This window comes from Coregonus clupeaformis, unplaced genomic scaffold (assembly GCF_020615455.1).
Source record: "Coregonus clupeaformis isolate EN_2021a unplaced genomic scaffold, ASM2061545v1 scaf3522, whole genome shotgun sequence".
Lineage (NCBI taxonomy): Eukaryota > Metazoa > Chordata > Actinopteri > Salmoniformes > Salmonidae > Coregonus > Coregonus clupeaformis.
The window spans coordinates 35,132-41,131 of NW_025536976.1; the positions used below are offsets into that span (position 1 = coordinate 35,132).

Genomic DNA, 6,000 nt, shown 5'->3' on the forward strand with positions numbered 1-6,000 from the left:
CAAGTCAGGTCATAGCTACTTATTAACTTATGTGTCAAGCAACTAGATATCCGGCAGCTTTTTCCTTGCGTACCATAACTTCAAAATCAGTAGCTAAAGCGTTTAACTCAATTTATTTCAACATTTGGGATTCCAAAAATCATCCAGTCAGATCAGGGGTCTAACTTTACCTCCCATTTATTTGCTCAGGTTCTCAAACAGCTTAAAGTTAAACACAACAAGCCTACTGTGTTCCATGCCCAGAGCCAGGGAGCTTTGGAACGTTTTCATCAAACTTTTAAATCCTTGCTTCGTGCATATTGTACAGAACTGTCTGCAGATTGGGAGGAGGGGTTACCTTGGCTGTTACTTGCTGCTCGTGAAGTAGTGCAGGAAAGCACAGGGTTTAGCCCAAATGACTTAGTGTTTGGTCATAAGGTGCGTGGGCCTTCAAGCCTGACAAATCATGTTTCACTCCATTATTTTCATAAAATAAAACCGGTAAACCCCTGGCTCTCTTAACCTCCTCTGTATTTATTAAAACAACCCACTCCTCCGGAATGCACCCTAAAATGCTCTTATACATATTTTCTACTGATGTTTTGCTTATTTCATCATCGACCTCAACAACATTGTCATAAATAGCTTGTACCAGTAGAAACCCCGGCCTGGCCTCATAGAATATCACCAATCTGTCTCATCCCAGCTCTCATAAAATATTTACAATACAACATTGTATGATTATATTTGATCTTTGGATTCAAAAAGATTGGCTAATTTAAAATATTTTACAACATGTTACATTCATAAGAAATATGTGGTAAAACCTGCCCCCAAGCCTCGAAAACGTGCTTATAAAACAAAGGTATATTTCCCAACATTTCTTGTTTTACACACATTCATAAACCATTATCCCCTATCCTCCCAACCTCCTGCAAATACTCTGCAAAAAACTTTTTCCACCCGTAATCTAATTCCCCATATAAATACTTCAGAACCATTTTCACTCTTATCTCTATTTTCCTCACCCTTAGATCCACTAACTTCAATCCCCCTCCTCATAACCCGCAATCAATGTTTTAAAAGCAATTTTCGCCCCCTTCCCATCCCATAAAAATTCGACTAAAATCTGATTCATTTCAGTTAAAACCCATTCTGGCACATCTAAGACATTCATGACGTGAATAAAAATGGACATCAGTAAAGAATTTATAACAATAACCTTCCCCTTTTTAATTTTAACAACCTCCCCTTCCACATATTTACAACCTTCCTGACTTTATTTATCACCCCACTCCATGTCAAATCCCTAGCTTATTTTTCTTTTACACCTTAAAATATTATTTGAACTCTTTAAAAGGAAAGTTCCCCTCATTTACCTTCCCAATATACATTACAACAGATTTTTCCATTTTAACTTTAGCTCCTGATGCTCTTCCATATACTTTAAAACCTTCTATTACCCTTTTTACACTGTCCTCATCTCTAACTGTTATAGTTGTGTCATCTGCATATTGGTGAATCAAAACTAAATCCCCCCTGTGGCGTCTGTACACAATTAATAAAATTATCCTTCTTAAGAAAAGGCGCTAAAGGTTCAGCTGATAAAACATACAATAAAGTAGATAAAGGACATCCCTGTCTCACAGATCTCTCCAGAGTTAAATAATCAGTTAAAACCCCATTGCTGCTTATCCTCCATTTCACATGTTATCAAAGATTTAAGTTGTTTACAATAATCCTCATCCCCCAAATAACTCGCATTCATACACCACGTACCACCTCCTATTCTTTTCTTGTCTAAACCCACCGAGAAAATTAAACATGCGTGATCACTGAACGTTGTAAAAACATACTTAACATCTTTCATAAAATCCCTTAAACCTTTAACTAAAATCAAATCTATTCTAGTTTTAATTCCCCTAAAACCACCTGCCTTCTAGAAAATTCTCGTTTATCGGGATTGTCATCTCTCCATATGTCAATACGTTTTTTCTCAAACATCATTTTCTTTAAAACCCCTCTAGATGCATCATTTCTAAAAGCAGCTCCCCTTGTCATATCTAATCTGTCCAATTTCACATTAAAATCCCCCACCACGATGCAATTTCCCACACTCCATCGTCCCACTTCAATAAATAAAACCTTGCGCTCTATTTCGTTATTTGCCGCATAAACATTTATAATTCTAAACTTCATATCCATATACTAAAAATCTAAAACTAAAACCCTCCCATTATTATCTACATGTACCACTTTATCCACCACATCCTTTCTCACTAGAATAGCAACCCCACTAGAATTCCCTCTACCATTATTAACAAAGATAAAATCCCTCCATATTTGTTTTACTTTCAATACACAATCATTGTCCCAATGATTCGTCTCTTGTAGACATAATATATCCACATGACATGAGTATCATGTCTTAACCATTAATAGGGAAAAACTTAACATTAAAAAAATAAAATGAAAAGAAATACTTCATTGTCCTCTACTTTTTGTCCTGTTTCTTTCCTTCTTCCCCCGCCCGTCCGTCGCCCCCCCCGCTTTCCTCTTCCTGTATCTTTCCCTTAGAAAAACTATCTTTACCCCCTTCGTCCGTATCAGATATCTCCTCCAAGTCCATTTCGTCCAACCAACTCAAATTCTTTACTCCCACATCCGTTGTGCTCCCCGTATCTCTCCGTCTCTGGTATTGGCGTCAAAATCAAACTCCCCTCCATGTCTTCACCCCCCGAGGTACTCGCAGGGCCTGAGCTTTCCCCAAAAATCTGTGCGTCCCCAGTGCCTCCACCCAGCCCGCTCCCCCCCTCCTCCTGGAAACTCCCTCTTCTCATCTCTGAGTCCAAGCTGCTCCCTATTTCGTCTGCCTTTTGCTCCATCTTCTCCCCTCTTTCTTTCGCCACCTTCCTCCACGTCCTCTTTCCCATCCTCTTCTTCTCCTCCCGGTGATACATCAGCTTCCATGAAGAGGTCCTGGCTCTCCTCCTCATTTACAACCTCTCCACAGTTGCACTCATCGGTTCCCTTCCGACATCCTGCGCAAACTGCCCTATCCCTCGCTCCAGCACATTCCCTCGCATAGTGTCCCTGGTTTCCGCACTTAAAACACCTAAAGTCAGGGCAGTCCTTTAAAATATGTCCAGTTTGAATACACAGGCGACATACCCTAACCTGCTTGTCATGAATCACCCTGAAATATTCACCACCCTCCATTGTCTCGAACTTTGTGGAATACGGCAAGGACTGCACGGTGTCCGTGAACTTTACCTTACAGTATCTCGTCCCATCCACGATTTCCGTCCCCGGCCAGACTCTCCTTCTGATTTCTGAGACCGCAGCTACACCCCAGCTCCGCAGTTTTTCCAGTATAGCTCTGTCCTCGATATAAACTGGCAAATTCATAAACGAGACTATGAGTTCGTTTGCCATCATGTCTCTCGCCATTACCTTCGTGTTCTTAATCATGAACCCATCCATTAAACACTATTTTCCATTTTCATCCCCCATCGTGACTTCATATTTCCTTTCTCCTTTTATTCTGCACCCCACCACCTTTCCGCACACATCTTTAATTGATCTTAGTAATTCCATCGATCGTATCTTGTCTTCTCCCATCAATTCACTGCCACTGTCCTGCCGATTTTGAGCCACCTTCAGGTCCATGTTTTGTCCGTTGTGCATTGCCTTTGTCTTTATCCGTTCCATTATTCTTTGCCATGTTGTCCGTCATTAAACAATCAGAAAGAAAAAAAGTCTCAAAAAACTCACCCCCAAGCAGCAGAACTGCAAGGGGGGAAAAAACTAACTAACCTTAAACTTAATTGAATTCAAAATCAAACAATTGTCCGTCAATAAACTAAGAAAATCAAGCAAATAGCTCTCGAGCAAACACTCACTTAGAGTGTAATCACCTGCACCTGTCTTACTCTCCTCACCGGAAGCGCGTATTCAGGCTGGTATGGCCGTAAGCGAGGGAACATCTCTTGGTACACTATATAAAGTAAATGTGTCACGTACTCTGAAAGGGAGACAAACAAGTATACACTTTGTGACACAGACTGAAGAAGCTCAAACCTTGCTTACATTTCCAGCCAACATATTTGAGTCTTGTGGGGGGAAAAAGAGGGCATATCCTATGATGACTTATGACAAGTTCATGGACTAGGGCCCTATAAAATAGGTGTTGCGGACTGAATCACGGAATCCAGACATTAAACCAAAATTCAACAATATTCAAAAATGTATTGAACTTAGTAGGAAATCAACTAAATCTATTCAACTTGTTAGAAAACGCATTCATTTGCCTAAGTGAATCATAAGACATGAACAAAATGTATCAATGATTCGTATTTCCATGCAACTTAATGAACCGGCACAGGAATGCCCCCTCTATGTGTGCGGTGCGCGCTTATGTCTACACTTTGTGTAGCCGCTAGCGATGATGCTAATGATAACCTTCATCTGGTAGGGAAGGAATGGCTTTCCCCAAAACCTTCTCAAGTAAATGTTAACTTCAAAGTAGCGTATGCCTGCCTGGCAGAATTATAACGCGATAATTTGCATCAATCCAGTGGCCATTTGTTTGGCAAACTCTGCAATCACATGAGCGCTACAGCAACACCGCTTAACCAAACATTTACATTTTAGTTATTTAGCAGACGCTCTTATCCAGAGCGACATACAGTTAGTGAGTGCATTCATTATTTTTTATATATATATTTTTCATACTGGCCCCCCGTGGGAATCGAACCCACAACCCTGGCGTTGCAAACGCCATGCTCTACCAACTGAGCTACATCCCTGTAGAAACGAAGGTCTCTTCTTCTTCTTCTTCTTCTTCGATGAGGGTTAACTGCGGTTGGCATCCAATTTGTTGTTGCATTAGTTGATTTCCTACTAAGTTCAATACATTTTTGAATATTGTTGAATTTTGGTTTAATGTCTGGATTCCGTGATTCAGTCCGCAACACCTATTTTATAGGGCGCTTTTCCATGAACTTGTCATAAGTCAACATAGGATATGCCCTCTTTTTCCCCCCACAACACTCAAATATGTTGGCTGGAAATGTAAGCAAGGTTTGAGCTTCTTCAGTCTGTGTCACAAAGTGGATACTTGTTTGTCTCCCTTTCAGAGTATGTGACACATTTACTTTATATAGCGTACCAAGAGCTGTTCCCTTGCTTATGGCCATACCAGCCTGAATACGCCTGATCTCTTCCGATCTCGGATGCTAAGCAGGATCGGGCCTGGTTAGTACTTGGATGGAAGACCGCCTGGGAATACCAGGTGCTGTAAGCCTTTTGTTCCACTAGAGAGTACTCTTGGGTCATGGAGCAACTGCCTTTTATTTATCACCCTAATAATATCATGTATTTTTATTGGACTAAATGCAGTTTGTATGTGCTGCCCTGCCCTGATCAAATTAAATAGACAGTGCGTGTCCCTCAAAATATAGGCAGTACATTCAGCCTTTGTTTTTAGTCGTTTTTTAGTCGTTAATATCATGTATTTTTATTGGACTAAATGCAGTTTGTATGTGCTGCCCTGCCCTGCCCTGATCACATTAAATAATAGTGTGTTTCCCTCAAAATATAGGCAGTACATTCAGACTTTGTTTTTAGTCGGTTCATTAAGTTGCATGGAAATACGAATCACGGATACATTTTGTTCATGTCTTTTGATTCACTTAGGCAAATGAATGCGTTTTCTAACAAGTTGAATAGATTTAGTTGATTTCCTACTAAGTTCATTACATTTTTGAATATTGTTGAATTTCGGTTTAATGTCTGGATTCCGTGATTCAGTCCGCAACGCCTATTTTATAAGGCCCTAGTCCATGAACTTGTCATAAGTCAACATAGGATATGGCCTCTAGGAGCAGTCTAGGAGACTGTCAATGTCTGTGGTAGTGGTCCTCTGTAGCTCAGCTGGTAGAGCATGGCGCTTGTAACGCCAGGGTAGTGGGTTCGATCCCCGTGACCACCCATAAGTAAAAATGTATGCACACATGACTG

General features: G+C 40.5%; 1 non-coding gene across 1 annotated transcript; it reads left to right on the forward strand.

The window, feature by feature from the left end:
* The first annotated feature begins 5,165 nt into the window (after positions 1 to 5,165).
* Positions 5,166 to 5,284, forward strand: LOC121555699. The gene has a single exon (XR_005997983.2). It is a non-coding gene; the product is annotated as a 5S ribosomal RNA (ribosomal RNA).
* The last annotated feature ends 716 nt before the right edge of the window (positions 5,285 to 6,000 follow it).